Source organism: Balaenoptera borealis, assembly GCF_965194805.1.
Source record: "Balaenoptera borealis genome assembly, chromosome: 16".
In the NCBI taxonomy this organism is placed as follows: Eukaryota; Metazoa; Chordata; class Mammalia; order Artiodactyla; family Balaenopteridae; genus Balaenoptera; species Balaenoptera borealis.
Window position 1 is genome coordinate 16,161,883 of NC_138872.1, and position 27,526 is coordinate 16,189,408.

At 43.7% G+C, this 27,526-nt stretch overlaps 1 protein-coding gene across 5 annotated transcripts in view; it reads right to left on the minus strand.

Moving 5' to 3' along the window:
* Window positions 1-27,526, minus strand: part of PKIG (cAMP-dependent protein kinase inhibitor gamma) — a 107,948-nt gene that overhangs the window by 31,184 nt on the left and 49,238 nt on the right. For 2 of the 5 annotated variants that reach the window (XM_082361868.1, XM_082361867.1), the window contains exon 2: window positions 7,457-7,629. The exons of 2 other annotated variants lie outside the window; for them this stretch is intronic. The gene's annotated coding sequence lies outside the window, so the exon portion shown is untranslated. Of the gene's footprint in view, window positions 1-5,061; window positions 5,382-7,456; window positions 7,630-27,526 lie in introns of all 5 variants that reach the window. One more of the 5 variants, XM_082361864.1, reaches the window with a different exon arrangement.

Consider the following 27,526-nt stretch of genomic DNA (forward strand, 5'->3'; position numbering starts at 1 on the left):
TATGACAAAGATGAGTTTCAACACAAAATAGAAAAGATGGCTAATTTAATAAATGGTGCTGGCCATCTAGAAAAAAGCTTGATCACTACCTCTTGCTATGTATAAACATAAATTCCAAAGGGATTAAACATTCAGGATTAAATTAATTAAAACCATAAAAGTATTAGAAAAACATTTAGGAAAATATTTATGTAACTTTGAGGTGAGGAAGTTATTCCTAAACAAGGCAAGAAATCCAGACACTATGAAGAAAAATACAGAAACAAATTAAAAAACATAATAGATTAGGAAAAATATTTGCAACACGTATGGAATCCTTAATACATAAACACATAAAGAGCTCCTACAACTTGTTGAGAAAAAGGCAAATAATTCATAAGAAAAATGCGCAAAGGAAATTCACAGAAGAGGAAAATGAAACGGTCAATTAACAAGAAACAATGTTCAGTTTCACTAGTAGTAAAGAATATACAAAAATAAAACACCATTTCCCCATCAGCTTGGTCAGAAATAAAACAATAGAGATGGAAGCAGGGAGAGATGGAGGAAAGAAGAGAGAATATCTAATACTGGTAAAGACTTAGGGAAATGGAAGTACTCATATATTGCTGGGGAGAATGTAAATTATTAGAACTCTTTGTAAAGTAGAATAGGTTTATCTATTAAAATGTCAAGTACGTATACCCTTTAACCCAGCAATACTATTTTTTGAAAATATAATCTTTAAAAATAAAAGGACCAGTGAAGAAAGATATGTACATATAGATATTTAACGCAACAATAGTTTTAGTAAAAAAAAAATGGTAATAACTCGAGTATCTGCCAAAGGAGAAATGGTTGAATATACTGTGGTACCTCTAGATCTACAGCCCTGAAGTTATTTAAGAGTGAATCAAATTTGTACGTACCCATGATGTATTATTTAGTGGGAAAAATAAACTGCAAAATAATAAAGTACAATCACACTTGTGACAAAACATAATAACCACATACATACACAAAGTATCCATTCACATAGGAGCCTGGAGAAAGGTATGGAAAGATACACACCAAACTGATTACAGTGGTTATCTCAGAAGGATGGAAATGGGGAGCAGGGAGAGGGGAGAGATTACAAACTTTTTCTTTATACATCTTCAAATTGTCTACCTAAAACAAGCATATGCGTCACTTTAGGGAAAACTAATGAAGAAAACAAAAACAACAACAAACTAATGAGAGCAGAGAAAGAATGCTGGTAAACATGGTACCACACACTACCCATTTATCTTTACATGGGATAGTTAACTGCACTTACTGTCACTTTCTCTTTTGGTCAAATAGAACAGGTCTTCCAACCTATCATTTTAATAGCTGGAAGACAAATTTTTTAAAAAGCTTCATGAAAGGGGAAAAAAAGTGCACTTTATTTCCAAAGCATTTATGTCACTTTTTAAGGGAAAAATTTTTTTTTTACTTAAAAAAAAATGCTCCCCTTTAAAAATCCAAAAGCAAGCCTAAAGCTTTGGCTTGAAACTGCCCTGCTTAGGTGGTGTGTGGGCTGGTTCTGCGCTGTTGACTGTTTTTCGTGGCTCTGTGCCCTTAATTGCCTTTCTTCCCAAACCCAATTAAATATACACCTGGGCATCTATGTTTGCCGGGAACCAAAGCCCAGTAAACCGCAGCATCTCTGCTCACAAGGCTCTCTTGGCCTCCAAGCAGATGCTCTGGCTTCTATATCAAATGCATCCTGGAATCCAGAGAAGTGAAATGGATTGTTTTGTAACCCATTCTGTTGGAAGGAGAAAGGAAGGAAATGGTTTATCCCAGTGGATGAAATGAAAGAGAAAAGAGGAACAGCATTCACAAGCTCTTGAAGGAGAGCCACCTATGCTGAATCTGCCATTTCGGGGTTACCTGGAAGGTATACTCTGCCCTTTCCTGGTGGCATGCTTCACTTTCAACTCTTATTTTATTTCACTGATAAGAAATCTTTCATTGAAATAATAATGATAGCTCATATGTCTACAGCACTTCATATTTTACAAAGCAGTTTAAGATACTTATTCGATCTTCACAGTGACCCTGGGATCAGATCAGCATCATTCCCACTGACGGATGAAAATGAGGCCCAGAGAAATTAAGGGTCTTTTAAGGTCACACAGCAAGTTGGTAACAGAGCAGCAGTACAAACTCAGGTCTCCAAACCCAAGTCCAGTAGGGAGCTCACATGTGAAATCAGAAAGGGGAACTATAGGCAAGCCAATGAATAAAAACATTGGCCCTTGGGAGTAACAGATCTTTCCTGCCCCTTATGAAAAAATTACAGACTAGGAGGACTATTCTATGCCAACTCAGAGAGAAATTTTGCTCATATACTGGTATACAGCTGCTGAATAAGGGAAGGAAAATCCCCTGCATCACCAGGCCCCTCCATCATTTTCCTAACCTTCCCCTGATCCTAACCTTCACCCTCTTCTCTCTCCCTTTACCCTCTAGGCTTTAGCCACACTGCCTCCTTTCACTTTCCCCAACATTCCACAGGCTTTCCCGCCTTGGGCCTTTCACCTGTGTACCTCTCCCTACCTGGAGTATTCTTTCCCACCCCCAGCACCCTCTCCCCCAACTCCTAGGCATAACTGACTCCTTATCTTGGTTTAAACACCACCTCTTCAGGCAAACCTGCCCCAACTACACTCTCCTCCGCACCCATCACTCATCCTGTTTATTTCATAACACCACCACTAGTCCCTGGAAGCTTCATGTGAGGAAGGACCATGCGTGTTCTGTGGAGCAGTGTCCACCCACCGCCTTGCCCAGTGCCTAGCAGATATGAGGTGCTCAACAAACACTGGCTGAATACATGAAAGATTTACTGAAGGGAACCGAAGCCTCGGCTTAATCGCTACTCTCTCAGGCCTTCCACAGCACTGTCCCTCTCTTGGGGCACATAATCACACGTGTTAAGAGTCATCGAGTCTTTTTTTACCTATCAGGCTGCGAGCTACTTATAAGTCTTACTTACCTTGGTATTGCCCATAGCACCTTGCATAACACCGAAAACACAAAGGGCTCTTTACAATGGGTGAATTCACACATACATACAGGAGAGTACAAAGGAAAGCCAGGGCCCCTAACCAAGCGCAGATAGTGGTTTCTTCCCCCGCGGGGACCGCAACACAGAACACGAGCACCTCTGAGATACGCAAACAGGGACTCTGCCTAGGGAGAAATTAAAACGAGCTAAACTCCAGATGCAGCCAGTGTGTGGGTGAGGGGATGCTCATGGGAGCTTATACAGGCTGAAACTTTCCAGTGGCAAACCAGGAACGTGTATCAGAGATCTAAAAACGGTCATGCCCCTTGACCTCGCCATGCCTTATTTGAAAGTCAGAGAAGTGAAATCACTGGGTGATGATTTAAGTATGTTTTTCTGTACTGTCTCGCTTTTCCTTCCATGAACATGTTCCAATTTTGTAAACTGAAAAAAAAAAAGCCACAATATAAATGTTATAAAAACAAACCAACAGAAAACTTAGTGGTGATTTTAGACGACAGAACCACCCATCCCTAGAATTCCTTACTGAACATGGGATCGCAGATTCCGGGTCCTCTAAGGTGGGGCTGCTGCATTTTGTGACGAGCTCCTTTCTCTCCTCTGAAGCCGAGGGGGATAGGAAGGTGCTGGGGGTGAATGCTTCGGCAGGAGAGGCTCTCATTTCCCCCTAATGCGAGTGCCGGCAAAGCTCTGGGCGTCAGGAAATGGAGGGGAGCGTGGGGGTAATCAACCCAGCTCAAGACCACGACCTCCGCCCACCTGCTGCTGACCCACTGTAATTATTCACTCACCCACCTGTCCTCGCGATGCCCTGCGAGCTGCACCAGACCAGAGGCTGTCTCTTAATCAGCCTGTTCCTCTAGCCTCGTGCTCGGTACCCATCAGCCCTCAGCAGGTTTACTGAACGTCAGAGACCACAGCCATAAAGTACTAAACGTAATTACTGACCTAGCTCCCTGGGACATAATAAGAACGCATTAGCAACCAAATACTTCATTTCTTTAGTGCCTTGAAGGTCCATTATTCAGTTCAGAAGAGCCAAGTTGAAGACTAGCAATTTCTTGGAAGATTAGAGACTTCTTTTGAAGTTAGGAAACGCTGGCCTCCTCCGGTCAGGGCGGATGTGTTTTCATCTGTGATTTGGAATGGCTCAGCACGGCAGCTGACTGCAACTTCCAAAGAACCACTCTTTGAAGGGGCAGTTTTCAAAGTTTTCATGAGGCATTTCTGAAAGATTTCCAGGAGGTAGTGAGCTCAGCCTTGGGTCGTGATTAATGACTTGTTTCCAAGAACCTTAGATTTTCCACGTCTGTCTCCACTTAGGAATCACTTCTGGTCCCTCCTGAAAGCACTCAGCAAAGTGAACTGGGTGAGCTCAGCCGCTTGTCACACTCAGAAAGTAACACCTGCCACCAGCTTTTCCCTTCAGTGGCTGGGCCAGGGACCTTGGGTCCCAAGAGAACAGCGCCCACTTCAGCTTTTGGCCTCATCACTTAAGTGGGTGACAGGAAACACTGCTGAGGCTTGGATTAAAGAGCCAGTGTGGCAGGTCCAGGGCCCAGTAGGGGATGGGGGGTCGAAACAGGGGAGTTCAGAGATAACTTCAGGCTCCTCACGCAAATGCCATGCTGTGACTGAGGGGGCAGGTGCCTGTGATGTCAGCTAACTTTCTCTTTCTGGAAACCATAACGCAGCTAATCCTGAGCATGTATTTTTGGACCAACCAAGTGCATTACGAGCCTTATCCTGCTTTGTCCTCATGGCACCTGAGGTAGGTATAATTGTGACCTCCCACTTTTCAGAAGAGAAGCACGCTCTGTGAGGGGGGTAATCTGGGCTGAGATGGCTCAACTTCTCCTCGAACCCTAGACTGTCTAGAGTGACAGGGACTGGGGACACCAACCAGCCCGGGGGCCACAAATGCAAGTGCCCACAGGGGCCAAAGGCCAGGCAGGAAACTAGAGAGCGCGACAGACTGGATAAGCATTCGAATTTAAACAAAAATAAAAACCCAAACCAGGTACCTTCCTTCCAGAATATCACCTCCTCACCACCACCTTAGGAAGAGGGACGACTTTTTTAATCAGCCAAAGTCTTGAGATCCTGGGGGCTCAAGATCCTGGGTGAGGCCAGGACGGAGGCCCGGGCCCTCCTGCTGCCCACGCCCAGGGGTGCTGCCCTGGCAGCAACGGTCCACTTTCAAAGGGCTTAGCTGCTGCGGAAGTTATGCTTCAGCTCTCAGATATGCCAAGGGGCTTCACGAACCCTCCAGTTAACCACGATCTTAATCCAAACAAATAGTTTTAAATACTGCATCTTCCTGAGGGTTAGGGTCTCTGATGGCCTTAAAGAGAAAAAAAATCCCTTAAATTGCCAAGATCTGGAAACTTGGAAACTCAGAGTCCAAGATTTGACGACTTCTTTTGCTTTTCTTTGTACTTTGGCTCTGGCACCCTTTCCCTGCAGCAGGGCAGGCTGTGTCTCGGTGAGATGGAGGAGGGAGGGAGGCAAAAAAGGAGATTCCCCCTCCTCTTCTCCCTCTCTTTTGCCAAGCTAGGGAGAAGGTCAGTGGGCTTTAAGTTAAACTTGGCTATGATGCGTCTTCTCTGTACCTATGTGCCAAGTTCTCTACCAGGCAAGGAGGTATAGTGACAGAGGAGACGGTGCATGTGGTCTAGTGGAAGCAGTGAACTGATGTCACACCAATAACCATGTAAGCACAGCTCAGGTATGACACTCCCTGGTGGTCTAGTGGTTAGGATTCGGTGTTCTCACAGCTCAGGTGAACACTAGGAAGGAGTTCGCAATAATACGGGAACGTATAGTGGAGATTTACCCTGTTGGTGGAGTTAGGGAATGATGATACTGACCACCTGGTGTTATGTGAAAGGATGAGCGTAACACGGGGCCTGGCCCTTAGCAGGTGCTCAGCACGGTTAATTCTTTTTTCTCCTCCCTCCCCAGTGTGCGTGCACACCACACTGAGGTTTTCTCCTTCAGAAACACAAAACCTGACAACACGTTCAACTCAGAAGTAACTTAATATTGCCTGTTTTATGACCTCTCTTAATTCTCCTAGAGGCACCAGTATTCACCCACTCCGGGATACTGAAAACTAAGGGCATTTTGCTCCTCAAGCCCTAAGGGGTCTCCTCAAAGGGGAAAGAGATTTCAGTGGTTCACTTCAAACTGAACTTGGGAACAAAGTTGACCCTTGAACAACACAGGGGTGAGGGGCACCAATCCTACATGCAGTCGAAAATCCGAGTATAACCTTTACGGTCGGCCACCTGGATCATGGGTCCGCATGCATGGATTTATCCATGGATTTAACCAACCGCAGATCATGTAGTTCCGTAGCACATATTTATTGCAAAACATCCGCAGAACAGTAGATCCTCGCAGGTTAAAGCCATGTTGTTCAAGGGTCAACTGTAAAGCGATCATCTAGTTTCACCCCTCATTTAGGTACAAATGAGGAAACTGAGGCCCGGAGAGTGAAACACTTGCCCAGGCTTCCACGGTTTCCTTGGGTGGCCCTTCTATTATGTGGTGGCTCTTGTTTTTTAAAGCTGAAGGCTTTCTTCTTTAACTGTGATTTTTTTTCAACTATTTTTACCTGCTAGGAGGCTAGGTGGAGCGCACAGCATCTGCAAGCCTTGTATCTCAAGCCACCTGAGAACCCTCAGCCCGGCACCCACTGGTACCGCCCCCTCCCTTCCTCTCTGCACAGAGTGGCTCCCTCGGTTTAAAATCCTGAAGACAGAACCCAACAAATAAAACGCCCAAAGACTTACATGTTCTGTTTATTTTCTAGGAATAAACAGCACATTTTTTAAAGGAAGCAATAAAAAGATCACAAAGCCAAAGTTAAAGATTTCGATCTTGGAGTTTCCTATGCAGCCTCTGAGGCATCAGGGCACAAGTGCTGAGGTAACTTCATGAAATCTAATTGTATCTGTATCTTAAATTTAAAATACCGATGTTACACTTAGGAGGGGAAGATTATAAGCAATTTTCATTTGCAGAGGTATTTCTCTCTACAATGTTTAAGATTTTTTTGTACCACCTTGGTAATCAGAAAAACAAATTAATAAAGATTTTCCAAACACCAATTTCTAAGGGAGGATTTATTTCCTCACCTATATTTGGGGCAAGGAGCTGCTTTCGAAGTTCTAGGTACTCTGTCAAAGTTCTTTGGGTAACAAAGTAAAACAGCATTTGACTGGAGCCCATCTGCGAGCCTTGAGGCTCAGACTCTAGCCCTAGGCAGTTTCAGACAAAGCCATAATTTTCAGAGCAATAATATAAAAATAGACACTCTGTGACCAACAGGCTGGAAAGCAAGCTCTCCAGAGAGCCCTACCTCCAAGGCTGCTTCTCCCTGGGGGTGGCGACAGAGAAGAAAGTTCTACTTACAAGAGCAGAGAGCTCCTTCAAAGTCCAGCGGTCCTCAGTCAGAAGGGAAGGTCAAATTTAAGAAGCCAGCATTCAGAACGCCTCCCTTCCGAGGGTAAGCAAGATTAGCAGAGCGGGCCAGGGGTGCAGGCAGGATCTCTCATGCCCTCTCTCTCTCCCTTTCTCCGCGTCTCCTAAATGAAATGCACTTCAAGGTTTTAGTGGGTGTTTCCCACGTCTCGGGCCAAGTAAGTCCCCATTTGTTGTAACCCAATGCTCAGCCTGATGATGTCAACCACTCAGCTCCCTTGCTCAGTTTCCACCTCTCCGTCCACAGGAGAGATCCATTTCCTTTGGACAATGAGCCGCGGGGGCTGTAACTGCATCCCGGGCCGGCACATTTGCCTAACATCCTTCCTTCCATTTTCAACACTGCAGGCTTAGTGACAAAAGGCTTCCTAGCCACTCCCTGGGCCAGGGCTCCCGGTGTAAATCCCTTCGCCTCTTAGTCACTGCTGACCGTGGGCTTACCTAGTTTGCCGTGCTGTGGTCTAATTCACTTTGGTGTATAAGCCACTAGTTAGGGTGGGGAGCTGCGCCCCAACTCCGTCCCTCCCCCCATCTCCTTCTTCCTTCTCAATTTTCCAAGTTGTTTAATTTCTCCCTAAAGTTTCCTAGGTGCATGCTGGACAGAGTGCACGAGTCTGTCCTTCACTGGGGGAGATGCCACGTGCCCACTCCAAAGGCTCAGAAAGAGCACTAGTCTGTTGCCTGGGGAACGGGGTTCTGGTCCTGGTCACACTCCTAACTGAATGAATAACCTCAAGCAAGTCATCCCTCTCTCTGGACCTCAGCTTCCCCATCAATGAAATGAGGGCTTTGGTGTCTTCCACTTCTAAAATTCAGTGACGGAGGAGCTTATCAACAAATGCAACGTAAGGAAGTTTACTACAAGCTGGCTGACCACACGCTTGAGGGAGGGAAGAACCCTGGAGGGGTCCAAGGCCTCTGCTCAAGATGCCGGGCTCCGCTCAGCCTCCTTCAACCCCCTTTATGGTGGAGCTGAACTGTTTCTCTGGGAGAAAACCCCCAAGAATTCACTGAACAAGTCCTGGGGACATGGGAAGAGGCAGCATAAACTACTAGATAAGATAAAGCAGCAAGAGAATTTAACTGTCCTAAGGGACTAACATGGAACAGCAGTGGTTACTAGAGATAATAATTAATCTCTTGCATTTGTAGAGTACTTGATAGGAAAGACAAAGCCTCTCTGCTTTGGTGTATAGCGGGAAGCAATGTGACATGTATATGATTATGAGCATCAATTTGGGAGCCAGGGATGTAGATCTGAATCCTATGTGACTTAACTCCTCTGAACTTTTTCTTTCTTTTTGAAGTACAAAATGGGATACTAGGGCCTCCATTTTAGGACAGTGAGAATGAAATTAACACATGTAAGGGAACTGAAAGTATTTGGCACGTGACTGATGATAGATGGTGGCTCTTACTGTTGTACCTAATCTCCTTTGATTCTCATTTGAGGAGAATCAGGTCCCCAGGGAACTGCATTATTAATCTCCTTTTCCTGAATAGGAAAACGAAACACAGAGAAGTTAAGTGACATGCCCGAGGTCACACAGCTCAAGATGAAAAGGCCAGACTTGGAAACTGAGTCTTTTAACTCCTACTGAGGCCAGCACACGTGACCACAACTGCCAGTGCTACTTCCCAAAATGGTTACTCCACCGAGCCTGGCCCTTAGTTCTACGTGGGATTATCTCCACTTCGAAAAACAGGCTAAGCTTCTTAAAACCAGTGGGGAAGGAGTGGGAAGGAGAGTTTTCCTGGGTTCAACCTGGCCTGAGATGGGGAAAGGTAGTCAATCTGTTAGCTAATAGGAAACACTTCTGGCTGCTAGGTAAGAGGGGTGCTTACCTGCTTTTCTACCAAAATACTGTGTGGCCTGAAACAAGTCTGGGTTTCAATCGCCCCTCCCCGCAATGGTGCAGATCTGATTTGCCTTAAAGCTACTTGGGACTAGACCCCTATTGGGAAAGAAGCTATTTATAGGTGGGAGGAAGGTTGTGGTAGTTTGTAACTTAACAAGAATTTTAATTAGTTCTCAGAAAACTCGGATGATAATCAGAAAAGGTCTAAGCAAATAGGCTATATATTAGGAGGGAGTGTGCCATTCTGAAGGCTTTCCCACAAGTTGGTCTGACACTGTAGTGGAATAAAAAGAACACCAGTCTGGTCACCCGCGGAGAGCAGCGGTCAACAGCCTGAAGACACCTGCCCCTGCACCTTCTACCTGTGTAGGACCTTGGGCAAGTTAACTTCTTTGTGCCTTGGTTTCCCAATGTAAAATGAGAATAACAACCGCATTCACTCTTCAAGGTTCTTGTGTGGCTTAAGTGCCTGGCACAGACTACAAGTTCAAAAATACTTGTAAAACTCAGCTGGCACATCCTAGAGAAAAGACATTATTTTCTAATTCTGACTCACTGTCACCACCCTCTGCCCGGAGGATGACGTGACAATGAATAAGGTCAAGAATGTCGGGAAGCCAGAGAAGGGCCCCGTGCTTCTCTGGAACGTCAGGATGAGTAAGGAACAAAGCCTCGGAGCCCGGTCAGGCGTGTTCTTTTGTGTTCGCAGTGACACTCAGAGTGGAGGGCCTGGAGGTGGGGCATTGCTTGGCTGGGCCTTTATTCCAGAAGTCTGAGTGGGCGTGAGGAAATGAAGCCCGTTTCCTGACAGGTCAGCCTACTGACATCACCCTCAGTGCTCTGAAGCACGTTTTGTTACTTGAACAAAAATACTAGTAAGGAGCCCATTCATAAAAACAAAGATAGCGTTTTCCTCGACGACGTGTATTTTGTAACACTTGCCCTGCAGACTGAATAACTGTCCATCTGTGACAGAAGCCACGAAGAGAGAACTGTGACAACACCGGCACACCCACTTTCTCCACTACTGACCACGGCAGATGATACACTCTGTGGCCTGGGGCCACGCTCTGTGCTGTAAACCCCACTGGATGGCATCCTTACCCGAAGCAGCCACAGGAAGTGTTATTCACGGTCTCATCCTACAGTTGTGGAAACCGATGCGTGCAGAGGCTGACTGGCCCGCTCAGAGGGTCCCTGGAGTAAGTGACGGAGTCTGTGCTCCAAGCCAGGCTGCCTGGGGCCAGGCCTGTCCCCTTAAGTCCCTTACTCTACTGCCTTTTAAATGTTTCCCTGCAGGAAACTTGGCAGATCTTCACAGCCAGCAAGATTGGCTCCATTTGAGGATAAAGGAAACTCTGGCAGCTTCAGCTTGCAGGGCTGGTCTGAAGGGCTCAGACAGCCCCTTTGCCCCAAAGCTGCTAATTCCCACCCCCTCATTCCCAGTCCAGAGGGGGTCTCTCCCTCTGAATTTCCTTAGTACTTTATCTGTTTCTCTTAAGAAACTTAACTTTTCTCCTTCGAGGCATATTTATTTCTGGACGGATCTTATTCTGCTGCTAGAATTTGAGCTTCTTAAGCAAAAGCTCCGTATCTAATTTATGAGCATTCTGTACATATTATGAGACATTTATTAAAATAAGGAAATCCAAAAGTAACAAAAACTTGTACTGAATGTTTATCACATGCCAGATAATGTTCTAACTGCCCTATATAAATTACCTCATTTAATCTCGACAGGGATCCTATGAGGTAGGTATATTTATTATTTCCACTTGACACAAGAGGAAATTCCAGACACAGATCACCTGAGTAACTTGTTCAGCTGGTAACTGATAGCTATCTGTTGAAAGGAGTATGTGAATGAATAAATTCTGGCCACCACTACCCACCCTCTAGTCCAAACACCTGCTGTAAAATACAATTAACTTTTCACCCTACCAAAGCCGAGTTTCAGCTGTCATGCCATTTCAAATGCACTTATTCCTTACGCCACACTGCAGGAAGGTCCCCATTTTTTCCAGACGAAACTAATTGAGAAACATATGGACTTAATAAATCAAAGGAGATTTTGTTTTCTTTCCAATTAGAATCATACTTGCTTATTGTAAAAAATAGGAAAATAGAAAAGAGCAGAAAAAAAGGGAGGAAGGTCATCCATCATTCTACCATCAGAAACAGCCTGTTAACCTCCTGGGGTACGGACCCAGAAAGAACCGCACCTACACTCAAAACAAGGCTTGAATTCAGAAACTTAAGTCATTTGGGGGTGGGGGAGGAGTCAACCCCACAAAAGACGACAAATGTCTGATACATTTTTTTGGTTTTGGAGTACATCTGGCTGCCTTCTCTACAGGGTTTGATGTTCTGAGGCTCCACCTCCTGGTGCCCCCGGGCTGCTGCTGATGCTGTGTGCCCGCTGCAGAGCTGGCAGGGGAAGGGAAGCCTGGTCCCTGTGAGAATGCACCTTGAAAATGGGGAGGTTTGCAGGGTACCACACTGCCCCTCCCCTGCCTTTTTTCAGCCTTCTGAATACCTGCTTCCCACCAGCAAGAGACAGGTTTCAGATTGGGGCAGTTACGGGAGAGATGGAGCTCCACGCTTGAGTTAATTTTAAACAATCTTAAACTTGTTGATCTTTACAGCTGAAAAGAGCATGGGTCTCCTCATTTTTGAGATGGGGAATGCCAGGCCCCAGAAGGCAGGGGATTTCCTGAGGCCGCACAGCCTGGTGCTTGAACAGTAGGAAGGCCCTTCTATTGGTTTGAGGCTCTCTCTCTGACCCTGCACTTGAAACACACATCTGATTGGCCCCACCCTCTTGTTTTGGTTAACTCCTCCTCAGCCATCAGATCCCAGATGAAACGTCACTTCCTTCTGGAGGCCTTCCCTCTGAGCCAAGTGAGCTCCCCCAGGTGTATGGGTCCCACGGCACCCTCCATCTCTCCTCTCATAACCCTTAACATACGTTATTGTAAGTACATGTTATATGTCCTGTAGGGTCCACAGGGTCGACAACGTGTCTCCCTCGTTCACCGATACAGAAAAGGAAATTCAACAAATATTTTCTAAACACACACACATACCCCGGATAGTCCAAGCTTGGGTTAAAGCAACTGTTTTATGCTTAAAAAAAAAGTATCATGTCGGGGCTTACCTGGTGGCGCAGTGGTTGAGAATCTGCCTGCTAATGCAGGGGACACGGGTTCGAGCCCTGGTCTGGGAGGATCCCACATGCCGCGGAGCAACTAGGCCCGTGAGCCACAACTACTGAGCCTGAGCGTCTGGAGCCTGTGCTCCGCAACAAGAGAGGCCGCGATGGTGAGAGGCCCGCGCACTGCGATGAAGAGTGGCCTCCGCTTGCCACAACTAGAGAAAGCCCTCGCACAGAAACGAAGACCCAGCACAGCCAAAAATAAATAAATAAATAATTAAATAATTAAATCCATGAAAAAAAAAAAAAGTATCATGTCTTCTAAACTTCAAATCGGGATTTCCCTCTTGTTGGGTAGGATCATTAGAGAACAAAAGATTTCATTCCAAATAATTTCTAAAAGACAGAAACAGTTCATAGACGCATGATGACAGATAGAAGACAAAGTCTAGAGCATAGAGGCAGGAAAGCACCCCTGGAAATGTGGAAGCCCAGGGAGGCTCTGGGCCTGGGGACGGCAAGCATCAAGAGGGTTTAGGAAGAGGGCTGAAAATTAGGGGACCCACTGAAGGTCCTGTGCCAGTCAGCTGCCCACAACACACTCGCAGCACACAGAGGGTCAGGAAGCTCTGCAGAACCCCAGGCAAACCCCAGGCCTCGCTCCTAAAAGGAGGCTCTTATTATTGATTACCAATGGCAAAAAGAGAAAACTATCATAGGGCATCTGAGGAAAACCAACAGCGTGACAGAGACTGAAATAAAGAGAAAATAGACTCCATCATGGGAAAAAAGATTCAGGCAAATGAAAAGCTTTACAGAAAAATTCTTACATCTTCAGAGAGATTCTGAAGATACTGTGTCCATAAAGCATAAAATAAGCTGACAAAACTGGGCTCTTAGAAATTAACAATATGAATACTGAAATTAACAATTCAAGAGAAGGACTGTAAAATATGAAAAGGAAATCTTTCAAAACATAGGGAAAAAATATTCAAAGGATACAAAAGGATCTTGATATAGAACAACAATCCAGGAAGTTCAATGTCAGACTAAATAGGAATTCCATAAAAAGAACAGAATAGAAAGGAAAGGAAAGGAAAGTACAACAGGAAGTTATCTAAGAAATCAAGAGGAAAATTTCCCAGAGCCGAAGGAAGACTGCATCTTCGAACGGCAAAGCTTAAAACGCACAGAGAGTATGAGAAAAGACCACACCCAGACACAGTGTCCTGAACTTTCAGAATTCATAAGGAAAAAATGCTACAAGTTTCTAGAGAGACAGATTATTTCAAGAGAAAAGAATCAGACTGGAATCAGACCTCTTGCCAGCAATGCTGGGTGCCTGAAGAAAAGGAGCAATGCTTTCCAAGGGAAAAGTTCTAAAAGAAAATGATTTGGGGCCTAGAATTTATACTCAGAAAGGCAATATAAAGACATTTTCAGAACTGCAAGGACTTAGAACAATTTATCACTCATGTACTGTTTTCTCAGTAAACTTCTGGAGAAGTTTACCTAAACAAACGTTTAAACTAAAAAATAAGATTTAAAAAAAATTTATTTTTGTAATTAATTTATTTTTTTAATTTATTTATTTATTTTTGGCTGCGTTGGATCTTCGTTGCTGTGTGCGGTCTTTCTCTAGTTGCAGCAAGTGGGGCTACTCTTCATTGCGGTGCGCAGGCTTCTCATTGCGGTGGCTTCTCTTGTTGCAGTGCACGGGCTCTAGGTGCGCGGGCTTCAGTAGTTGTGGCTCACGGGCTCTAGAGTGCAGGCTCAGTAGTTGTGGCGCACGGGCTTAGTTGTTCCACGGCATGTGGGATCTTCTTGGACCAGGGCTCGAACCCCTGTCCCCTGCATTGGCAGGTGGATTCTTAACCACTGCGTCACCAGGAAAGTCCCAAAAAGTAAGATTTTGCAAAGCAAGGATCTAATAATAGAAGTGAAAGGCACAGGGGGAGGAGGGGGAGGGGAGGGGGGGGAGGGGGAGGGGGAGGGGAGGGGAGGGGGAGGGGGAGAAGAAGAAGGCAGCTTTGGGACCTGGCTGACTCGAGAGCCTATGGAGCGTCAGTCTGACTCAAGCAGAAGGGTGGAAGCTCCAGGAAAATAGGACGGGACTCTTGACAAGCCTGCCAAAAACTGTACTGAAAGTCTACGGGAAAGATTCAGCACGACAGAACAAGGAAAACTGAGCATGTTAAAGAAGAAGCTATTGTTAAGTCCAGGAAAACCGTCAGACAGAAAGGAAGAATAATTAGAACGTTACTGGCTCAGCAGTAAATAATATTTACAGTGCTGTAACACTGAAAAACAGTGAATACGAATTTAACCAAAAAACTGTGGTGCTGGGAGAAAAGGGTAAGGGAGAAAAGAGTGAGCGGGGCTGTGGTGTTTATAACAAGGCTAAGGCCTCATGTGCCATCCTAGGAGGTCAACAGGCAATGTTTAAAACTGATGAATAAAGAAAGAGCGGTACGGTTCTGTGTGGTCCTTGTTTGGATCTCATTTGAAAAATAAATATTTTGAGTTAATTGGAGACCTTTGCTAGTAATAAGGGATTATTAATTATTTCATTGTGTAATAATGGGAGTGTAGTTATGTTTTTAAAAAAAGGAGTTATTCTCTTAGAGACACATGCTGAAGTAATTATTGGTGAAACGTTGTCTAGAATTTATCCCCAAATTATCTATGAGCAGGGGGAAAATGGCCACAAGCACAGATGAAACAAGTTTGGTCACGATTCTTGAAGCTGGGTAATGGGTGGTACATGACGATCTGTTATACTATTCTCTCTAGTACTGTATGTTTGAAAATTTCCATAATAAAAATTTTTTAAAGACAGAGATGGCTGCATAAGCATATTACTTAGATATATGGAGAGAGAAACACTAGAACAAAAACCTAACAGGATCAAAAGTGGATGCTCTTGGGAGCAGGACAGGAGGGAAGGGAAAATGGGGTGGAGGCAGGGGACAGCTGTTTTCTAGTGTCAGTTTATAATGATATTTGACCTTAAAAGAACAAAGCAAACCTATGTGCATGTGCCGTTTTAACAAAAACAAGTTTAATTTTAAAAAAGTAATAGAGGTAATATTACTTAGAGAAATGGAGACAACCACCAGAAGAGCTAAAAGCAGAAAAATTAAATGGCTGCCTCAGGTAAGGGGGTAAGCAGCCTTTCTGGACTTGTAGATTTTTTTTTTTTTGATGATTTCATGATTACTTTGATTTTTAAAAATGTTATCTGTTTTTATCAGTTATTGCCATGAGCGTTTAGCAGGGCCTTTTGGTCATCCTGACATCTACAAAATGAAGCTGTTTCTCCAGGTGAAGAATCCTAAACCGCCCAGAGTGAGTATCTCCACATGAAATGTAACAATAACTATTATTGCCGTTTATCTATTATCTACCATCTGCCAGAGCTTTACATATGTTATTTCTAATCTTCACAACACTCCTGCAAGGCAGGTATTGACTTTTCCATTTTACAGATAAAAAGACTAAGGCTGAGAGGCATTGGCTCATCGGCTTGAGGTCACAGAATACCGAAGGCCAGGCTTGGGAGACCCTTTCCACTTTCCCACCTTTACAGTCTACTGTTCGGTACAATCCAGAAAGTACTGTTACATCCATTTTCTCTTCAACTCCACGAAACAGGATTATCCTCGCTTGACAGATGAAGAAACTAAAGGTAAGAAAAGTTGGGTAACTTGCCCAAGAATCCAGGTTCCTGATCCTTATCCTTTACTTGCTACCATCCCTGTCCTCTGTCCTCTCAATAGCTAAATGTCAAGATCTTCATAGCCTCCACACGGGCATTTGACATGATGAATGCAGCTGAAGGAGGAATTTTCAGAGAAAGAGACTTATTTTTTCCAAGGGAAATATAGTAATAAACTGTGGAATGTCCTCAGTTGCTGTAGTGTCAGCATTTTGCTCAAGTCCTCAACGGGGCTTTTGAAACGTCAGTGGCCTGCCTGCCTGGCATATGGCAGGGCAGCTGCTGGCACAGGGCAGCTGCTGGCATGGCCGTTCGGATCACTGTGCTGCTCTTCTTGGCTCCACAAGAAAGGGATGAGTCGTGTGTGCTTCTGCCCTGAAAAGAGAATGTCTGTGTCTCCTAAATCGACTTCAGTCAATGGCCAGGTGGCCCCACGGCTTTTTAGAGCTGCCAGGGATCTTAGGTCTGGGCTCCTCTAGAGCAGAGGCAGGTCTGTAAAGCTGTTGGATGGGCTGGGTCGGGGTGGGAGCTGAAGGTGGGGAAGGGAAGGGCCTGAGGATGTGGCCCCCAGTCATCTCAAGCCCTGGGGACCGGGGTCGCTGACAGCAGCCTAAGAGTAGGGCGCAAGCATGTGGTGTGAGATGCTGCTCCCGGGCTGCTCTGGCATCTGAACAATGGCCAAGCTTCCAAGGGGGAAGAAGCTGTTTACTTGAGTTCAAACTATTTATAGCACCAGCAATCTGCACATATTTGGATGACAAATTTCTGGGCTTCAAGTGAGCGGTGCTTTGCTCCTGGACAATTTCACCAAACACATTCCCTCCCCACGCCACCCCCAGACCCCCCTCGCTAACACATGTTGCCCTCAGGATGTTTTATTTAAGTTGCTGAGTTTAAAAAGATTATAAAAAGAAATTACATTTTAAGAACTAGTGACTTTTAATCCATTTGTCTGTGAGTTTAAGCTACACAATATTATTTTCTTTAAGGCTTGAATCAGGCATTAAATTCTAATACATGTGTATGCTATAAACAAACACAACTGAAATAAAAACAGTACCTGAATGAGGTCTGTAATTTAACATGTGCTATATCACTTACTGTTGCTGCACTAAGCTCAAGACCTACAAAGAGAATGTTTCTTATAACACAGGTTACGTAGCATGATAAAAGGCTTCACAGAACAGATCCACAAACAATATGTAATCATATAGGCATTCCAAACAAACAAAAGAGGTCTTATTACCCACCGATTCTGGGGCAGAAGCAGTTGTAGGGTCCAGAGCTCAAGGCCCTCTCCCCTGACCGCATGCCATAGAGGAGAGGGTTTGACTATAACAGAAAGATGTGCAGAGGCCTCTGCATAGTTTTAACTTACAGAAGGTATTATACCCTTGCCAACAAATACATCTGGAAAAACCAGCTTATCTCTAAAAGCTGCCTTGTTTTTATAGCAAAAGCAATGCTTGATCAGCCATCTCCTCTGAGCCAGGCACTGCCTAATTCCCAAGGAGAAAAGTGGAGGTTAATCAACATGTAAATATATTGGCTAAAACATTGGTGGCTTCCAGTCCTATCACACAATGCAGGCAGGAAGTAGCACAGAGAAAAAGGGTAGGAAGTGAGAAGAGAGCTTCACAGGATAAGGGGTGATGCTGGACAATTAATTTAGGGAGAAGGAACAGAAGGGATTCCTCAAAGGGACTAACTTGTTTTCTTATCTTTTCCTCCTGCCTACAAAGCTCATTAGAAGACAGACAGAAAGGTCTCTAGGATAAGCTTTTGCTTAACTCCACTTTTTAAGATCAGGAGAAAAGTACTGGTGAGGGTGGAGGAATGAAACATGTCTATACAAAGAGGGAATGTAAATTATTTTAGAATTTTTTTGCAGGCCAATTTGTCAGTATTTGGTCAATATATGACCCACAATTTAAAAAAAAAATTTTTAATTGAAGTATAGTTGATTTACAATGTTGTGTTAATTACTGCTGTACAGCAAAATGATTCAGTTACACACACATATATATATTAATACATGCTTTTTTTAAAAAATATTCTTTTCCATTATGGTTTATCACAGGATAGTGAATGTAGTTCTCTGTGCCATATAGCAGGACCTTGTTGTGCCATATAGCAGGACCATCCTATATGTAAAAGCTTACAGCTGCTCACCCCAACCTCCCACTCCATCCCTCCTCCCCTAACCCCCTCCCCCTTGGCAAACCACCAGTCTGTTCTTTATGTCTGTGACTCTGTTTCTGTTTCATAGATAGTTCATTTGTATGACCCCAAATTTTAATGCATGTAATTTTGATCCCAAGATTCTACTCCAAGGAATTTAAAGACTATCCTCCTCATTCAGACCTTATCTAAAATGTCACTTCTTGAGGACTTCCCCAACCCAACCAACCTACGGAAACGCCCACCTACCTATCATATCACCTTCTTTTTTTTTTTTTTTTAAGAGATTTATTCCAGACTTTTATTTCTTAATTTCTTTTGAGACAGGTCTTCCATTGAAATCACTTCCAAAAACCCAGATTTATAGAATTTCCATTACATGATGCTATCTTTTATTTTTAATTTAATTTAATTTTATTTATTTATTTTTGTCTGTGTTGGGTCTTCGTTTCTGTGCGAGGGCCCTCTCTAGTTGCGGCAAGCGGGGGCCACTCCTCATCGCGGTGTGTGGGCCTTACACTATCGCAGCCTCTCTTGTTGAGGAGAATAGGCTCCAGACATGCAGGCTCGGCAATTGTGGCTCATGGGCCCAGTTGCTCCGCGGCATGTGGGATCCTCCCAGACCAGGGCTCGAACCCGTGTCCCCTGCATTAGCAGGCAGATTCTCAACCACTGCGCCACCAGGGAAGCCCCATATCACCTTCTTTTAACTGTCTGCACAGCACTGTCCTTTTTCCTGTTCATTAATTTGTTTACTGCCAGCCTTTCATTGTTCCCTCCCCTACTCCCACATTAAAATGCCAGCTTTGTAAGAGCAGGGACCGGTCTGTCTAATATACTGCTCTTCCTATGTGTTGGATACTAGCCAGGGACATTCCATGCATCATCTCATTCAATCCTCACAGCCAGAGGTTTCTGTTATCAGCCTCACTTAACAGAAGAACAAATTGAGGGACTTTCTCGGTGGTCCAGTGGTTAAGAATCCGCCTTCCAATGCAGGGGACTCGGGTTTGATCCCTGGTCGGGGAACTAAGATCCTACATGCCGCGGGGCAACTAAGCCAGCATGACGCAACTATTGAGCCTGTGCACTCTGGAGCCCACGAACTCTGGAGCCCACAAACCACAACTAGAGAGAAGCCTGCACGCCACAACTAGAGAAGCCCGTGAGCCACAATGAAGAGACAGCATGCCACAACAAAAGATCCCGTGTGCCGCAACTAAGACCTGACACAGCCAAATATAAAAAAAAAAAAAAAGAACAAACTGAGGCACAGGTTAAGTCTAGTAAGTGGCCAGCAAGTCACAGTGGGAATGTGAACACTGGTGTGCCTGACTGCAAAGCTCTAAACTGTCTTTCTCCAAATGAACCAAAGTTTCAATGTGTATAATTTTTGACCAAGCGATTCCAGTTTTGGAAATTTATCATGTGGAGATAATCATACAAGAACACATAGTTAGATGTATCTTTATTTATTACAGATTGCTTATGGTAGCAAAAATTGGAAATAAGTTTAGGCAAGTCACCAGTTAGCTATAAGCCTCAAGTTTGCTTTCTGGTAAACGGGCCCCATCTCAGAGACACTGTGAGGATTTAATGAGCCAATGCACAGTACCTGGCTCCTAATTACTGTTTTGTTGTTGTTATTACATGAATTTAAATCTCTAAAAGGATATACAATATACCAAAGTGTATATTATAATAGAGGCTGTCTCTGGACAGCAGGATTACAGATTTCATTAACTAAATGGTATACTTCCACATTGTTCTAATTTTTATAAAATGCATATTAGTGTTATACTCTTCAAAAATAAATACATAAAAATAAATAAATAAATAAATAAATAAATACATTACTATCCTCTTAAAAGAAGATGGAGATGGGACTTCCCTGGTGGCACAGTGGTTAGGAATCTGCCTGCCAGTGCAGGGGACACGGGTTCAAGCCCTGGTCCGGGAAGATCCCACATGCCGCGGAGCAACTAAGCCCGTGCGCCACAACTACTGAGCCCGCGCACCTAGAGCCCGTGCTCGGCAAAAAGAGAAGCCACCGCAATGAGAAGCCCCCACTTGCCACAACTAGAGAAAGCCTGTGCGCAGCAATGAAGACCCAACGCAGCCAAAAAATAAATTTATTAAAAAAAAAAAAAGAAGAAGATGGAGAAAATAAAGTTGGAGGAACTTAAACAGAGGAAGAAACTCAGTTTATGGGACAGAAAGGGAAACTAATTTAGTAGATTTGAAAATAAAAATGTTCCTGCTCTTTTGTTCTATGTAAGAACAAGATCTTCAATGTGCTTACAGGTCCTGTCTCATTGCAAGGGCCTACATTCACAGTGATGTGAAAGAGATCCTTAATAGGAGTACAGACCTACAGAATTGATTAAGATGGCCTCAGGAAATTTGAGAAGATGTTGAAATATATATATATATAAAGAAAAAAAGTCTTTATAACCACACCTGCCTTCTAAAGAGAAAGACTCCTTTCAAATGGAAGGCCCTTTGGCTGCTGATCATCTTTTTGGGTTCAGCCATGCAAAAAAAATAACAGAAATAAAAGCTGAAGGCTGCCAAGTAGCTCTGCACAGTAATGAAAGGTGACCTGGAATTCTAAGGGAAGTCTGTGAGGAACAGAAGGAGGAGGAGCCAGGAAGATGGCGGAGGTCTGCATTTTCTGCCATGTGACCCCTTTCCGGGACTCTCAGATCATTAGCAAAGATGGTAACGCTTACAAATGCTCTTTGTGGGTGTATTCTTTGCTCTTGATGGCATCCAGGAAGGGACTGAGTTTCAGTTATGAGCTGACAGGTTGAGAAACAGAAAGAGGAGGCAGAGATAACCAGGAGAACATAAGCCACACCTTCACGCCTAAGGCATCTATACCATCTTGGGGAAACTTTGGACCTCTACAGGCCATCAAACAAGGGGTCACGCTCATCTGATCTAGATCTTAAAGTGCTAACACACCCAGGTTATACATGGTTTATTTATCAAGTGAGATCAATGTACAAATTGATATGTGTGTGTGTGCAGGAAAATAAGTAGGGTAGAGTATGCCACAGAGTTGAAAAGCTTTCCACAGTTTCCTACTTATTTTTGGTCACATACTCCTTTGAGAATGCGATGAAAGCTAAGATTCTGCTCTTCAGAAAATGCCTGTCTTCAAATGAATCCGATTTCAAGGGGTTTTTGGGAACCCCTGAAGGCCCTCTCTGGATCCACGACAGGTCCACAGACCAAGTTCAAGAATTCTTGTTTTAGGGAAACCACAACAACGTTGATGGACATTGCTTGTTGTTGACAATGGGGATCAAAAGCCACCTTGCAGTTTGCAGAAGGCATAAGAACACTGCCAACATTCATTCATTTATAAACATTTGTTGGAGACCTAATACCCCAGGTCCTGACGGTATAAAGATAAATGCAATGCGATCCCTGTACTCACTGAATTATGGTCAACTGAGGGGAGGAAACAAGAAAACAGACCACTACAATAGGGTGGGGTGAGGCAGACAGTAGGTACGTTTCAGACTAACCTCGCTCGCCCCCTCGACTTCCTTTTTGGCTCCAGGATTTACTAATTACAAATGAAACAACAGGTGAGAATGACTGACATGAATACTGAGGACAAGCAGAGGAAAGCAGCACAGGGCCAGGACACTGGGGCCATTTAAATGGCCAGCTGGCTCCTCTGTGGACTTGGGATTTCCCTCTGTGTCGGTATAAAAATACCACCGCCCCCCCGCCCCCCGCCTGCCAAATCAGAGCTCTTTTCCTTAATAAACAGTAACCATGGATTTTTTTTTTCAATGTTACTTTAAGAAAAAGGAATTAACAAATTCAAAGATTCTTCCGAGAAAAAGTCACCTATGCTAAGAGAAGCCTAGGTCCACATTGCTGGTTTGCTTTGTTAGATCAGCAAATATTTCTTGGGCTCTGAAATAATAATAATAATGCCTGATATTTGCATTACATGGGTACTTTCACACAGACTGTCTCATTTTTTCTACAAATCATCTTGTCACAGGTTATTCCCATTTAATAGAAGAAGAAATGGAGGCAAAGAAGGGCAGAGTGACTTGCCTACGGTCATTTATAGTTTTTAAGTTCTGCAGCCAAAATCAGAATACAGACCTACCTACCTTTTCCTAAACTCAGGGAAAATGACAGTAATGACAGAAACAGGAAGGTCAGGAGAGGCAGCAGCCTTGAGGGATAGAGAGTAGAGAGAATATGTTACTGTGGCACCCTTTAAGTATGGGTGTTGAAATCAGATGGACTTGAGGGAAAATCCTAGCTCCTTCACCTACTTACTAGCTGTGTGACCTCAGGCAAATCACTTAACCTCTCTGAATTCTGGTATCTCATTTGTAAAACGAAGAAAATAATAGTGTCTATCTCATCTGAATATAGGGAGGTGAAAGGAAGAACAGGAGGTACAGTGATGTGGAGGCGTGATAATTTCTTCATCTTTCACAGAAGGAAATTAAAGGATACAGAATGAGTGGATTAAGACACTGGCCATTTCAGCCAATAAGATGGACCAAATATCCTGAAACCTTCCTCCCAAACACCTCAAATGATGGGTGCCATCACCCTAGCAAATATGTCAAATGCATGGCTGAGCTTAAAAGTGAGCATGGGAAGTTTTCTGAGGCCAAATAAGAAGCATAAATCCAGCGAGACAAGCAAGCACCAGAGCCTTAAAGACATCTGCAATTCTAATAATACAGTGCTACTTATCAAAGTTAGCTGTCTAAAAAGACAAATGAAGAAAAATACAGATGTATGTGTATATATCTTATTGAGAATTTTAGAGGTAACCCCGCAATTACTAAAAACCATTAGAAAAAAAAAAAAAAAAGAGAAAAAAAAAAAACCATTAGAGTAAAAAACAAGTGGCTTTCAGGAGAAAGCCTGGGTAAGTGGGGAGGGAGGTTTTTAAACTGTTTTCCTTGTATCTTTCTGTCCCTTCTGGGTATTTATTTTTGTGTACATGTATTACTTTTATATTTTTGTTAAACTGGCAAAGGAAGGAAGGTTGGTGGAATTCTGCCATTACCAACCGTAATAAATAATGTTATAAATAACATAAATATAAACTTCAGAAGAAAAAAATTGTATCTTATGATGACAGGAATAGGTATTCTGCTTTAAATGTGCCTTATCAAAGATTTCTTTTTAATGATAATATCCAGTGTTGTGGAGCTATGGGAACATGTATCAATAGGTAAGGATGGAAACTTTCCTAAAAGGTAATTTGACAACACATACTGAAATCCTTAAAATTGTACATGCACAGGGTGGGGTTGGGGGGTGGACATGGAAACTGTACTTTCTGCTCAATTTTGCTTGAACCTAAAGCTGGTCTAAAAAATAATGTTTACTAATTTTAAAAAAATGTACATGCCCTTTGACCTGGTGGTCATTTCATTTCTAAGAATTTATCTTCGAGGACTTCCCTGGTGGCGCAGTGGTTAAGAATCTGCCTGCCAATGCAGGGGACAGGGGTTCAAGCCCTGGTCCGGGAAGATCCCACATGCCGCGGAGCAACTAAGCCCTTGCATCACAGCTACTGAGCCTGAGTTCTAGAGCCTGCGAGCCACAACTGCTGAGCCCATATGCTGCAACTACTGAAGCCCGCACGCCTAGAGCCCCTGCTCTGCAACAAGAGAAGCCACTGCAATGAGAAGCCTGCGCACCGCAATGAAGAGTAGCCCCTGTTCGCTGCAACTAAAGAAAGCCCGTGCGTAGCAACGAAGACCCAACGCAGCCAAAAATAATTTAAAAAAATAAATTTAAAGAAAAGAGAATTTATCTTTGAGGAGGCATTATGGGTGTGTGCAAAAACTTGACTCAAGGTTGTTCGCTGCAGCACTGCTTAGTACAGTGAAAAACTGAAAACAACCCTAAAAGTCCACAATTAGGGAGTAGCTAAATAAACTTTGGTACATCTATAGAATGTTGTATAGAATATTCTATAGAATGGAATACTATGCAGTGATAAGTGATGCTATAGAAGCATATCTAATAAAACATGAAAAAAAGTCTCATTTTAATGTTAAGGTGTATATATAGTAGGGCCTCATGTTTGTAAAAGGGAAAACAGTATTTTGCATAAAAAATGGATGAAACTATTAGTAACACTGCAGGTAATTTTTATTTTCTTCTTTCAGTTTATTGGCATTTAAAATTTTTTCTGCCATGCATTATTTTTCTAATAAAAATATAGTATTATTTCTATAAAAAGAAAAAATGTAAAAAGTTATTTTTAAGTTCCTTAGACAATACATACCAACTGCTACAAATATACATACACTGTGACTGTAAGTGAAAGAGCTATTTATAGTTATTTATAACAGTGAAAAAATGGAAACAGTCAAAATATAAAACACACTGACCACTACAAATAATGGAAAGAGACATGAGGCACGCTCTGTCAGGGCCCTTCTCCTGCCCTCTACCCCCCTGGCCTGGCCCAGAAGGTGAGTTGCCAACCTGGGCCTGGCACAGGGAGCGGGCACTGGGGTCGCTCCCACGTGTGGAAGATGCACAAGAAACACAAGCCAGACCAAGACCTGTAGAAGGAGTAGGGAGAGGAGCACTGAAGCTGTACCAGAAGGTGGGGGGAAAGTCTCCAAGTTCCTTCCAGGTTCCTCAGCCATGACCCAGGTCACTTGATGACAGGAATGATCATGACGAGCTAAGGATAGAGAATGGAAAAGGAGAAAGACTGGAGGGAAGCGGGTCCTGGGAAAGGAAAATAAAATAGGTGAAGAAAAAGGAGGATTTTTAGAAAAGTGAGACAGATGGCAGAGTATGAGGCAGGACCTGTAAGATGGAAGTGCCCTGAGTGGCCTCTGAGATCCTTAGGCAGAGCCCTGATTCGAAAGCTTTGGTGAGACAACCACAGAGAAAGGACCCCGGCGCTTTCTTCCCATTTCCCATGACTGACCGTATTGCTCCTGGCAGCTCGATGATGCTCAGACGTCCAGTAGATTTTAGTACAATGAAAGATTAGATCAAGGACAAGGCTATCAGTCCTTAGAACTAAAGGTAACTTCAAACTAATGTGCACCACTGCCATGATTTATAACAAACAGAGACTGTTTATTTAAGAGCTGCAAAGAGGCTATTGTGTCCACAGATGACAATTCTTAGCTAGGAAAAAATTCCAGGCCTGAAGCAGTGCAGTCTCTAAAAGAGAGCAGACTTGCAAAAGATCAAAGGGATCCCCCTCTCATCCTTGGGGAGGACAAAGGCTGTTGGCCGAGAGATAAGAAGACTCTGTAGATACTTAGGTTGAAGTTTTTTAAAGTCCCATAAGGAAAACAAAAAGAAAGATGATACACTTGAAGATAAATTTAAAGGCAACAAATTAGAAAGGGAACAAAAGCAGACAGGCTGCTTCTGTGAGAGAAACTAGAGGAAGCTGACCCAAAAGCCCATTAACAGTCAGTTTGAATTCGAGAAAATTAGATGGGACAATGACACTGAGACTTCTCCATCCCATGGACCCCATGATAGGAGAACCAGGCTACTGCCTTGTAAGATGGGGAATAAAACCATTAGACTTCAGTGTGGACTGAATATGTTACATGTGGTCAAAGAAGAGAAGAACAAAGTTCACGGTCCCTACAATTCTTATGCACCAACTACTAACTCCATGTTTACAAATATCAGCAAGAATGATTCTGATTTAATTGACTTAAGTGATAGGAAAGACGAATCTTCTACGGACTCTTCAGCATCCATTAGTTTCTGGCCATATCCCAAGATTATCCATATGTTTCTTGGACTTCTAACAATAGAATCCTCTATGAACGGAAGACACTTTTATCTGAAGCTGAGAGCTAAAAGGGACACTTAACAGAGCAAAAGGCAAAAATAAAATAAAATAAAACACATTTCAATTACAGAAATAGAGCCAATAGTTCCTTTGGATTCTAGCAATCAAGACAGGCTCGCAACACTGAATGCACTAAGCAACGCTGGCACGCCAGGTGAGGTTTCTGGCCGAAGGGGCTGATGTCCCAAGGGAACCATGTTGAGGACATCATACTCTACTTAGGGAGCTCCAAGAGGCCCAGAATGAATGTTGCAGCACTGACTGCCTGTCTCAGTCTCTTAGGACCCTCTTGCACAGACAGTATCTCCCTGAACAAGTAACCAATAATCTTAAAGAACCTGCACAGCAAGTAACTCCTGTTGCAACTACTCAAATCTCCGTAGTGCAAAAGCAGCCACTGAGAATGTGTAAACAAATGAGCGTGGCTGTATTACGACAAGACTTTATTTACCAAAACAAATGGCAGGCCAGATTTGACCTGCAGGCCAGAGTTTGCCGATTTCTCATTAGAGGACGGGATACTGGTAGTCAATGGCATGCGATGTTGAAAGAGTTTTAAAAGTCATCACCTACGGTCATCTCAAGTGAAGTCCATACTGAAAACAGAGCTATTTCAAACTCAGTCGTCGCTGCTGTACACCAATGAAAGGCATGAGGAATATAAAAGTCATGAACTGGGCTAAGTGCATCTAACTGCACTGAAGACCTTAAAGAAAATTATGAACTCAGGTTATAGGGCTGTTCTGGGGCAGAGTTTCTGATGTCCAGCATCTAATGCCATTTCTGCTGAAGAAGTGAGTCAAGGCAGCAATAGTGTTTTCTCTAAAACAGTCCTCCTTAGTGTGGCTGGGCATTTCTATGGAAACACTGTCCCTGACTGCTTTATTTCCATCTGTGTAACATTCAAGCCCAGATCTATCAACTTCCTGGAGACTGTAAACTACTTCTGCTTAAAACAGCTACAGTAGGGCTTCCCTGGTGGCGCAGTGGTTGAGAGTCTGCCTGCTAGTGCAGGGGACACGGGTTCGAGCCCTGGTCTGGGAAGATCCCACATGCCGCGGAGCAGCTGGGCCCGTGAGCCACAACTACTGAGCCTGCGCGTCTGGAGCTTGTGCTCCGCAACAAGAGAGGCCGCGATAGTGAAGAGGCCCGCGCACCACGATGAAGAGTGGCCCCTGCTTGCCGCAACTAGAGAAAGCCCTCGCACAGAAACGAAGACCCAACACAGCCAAAAATAAAT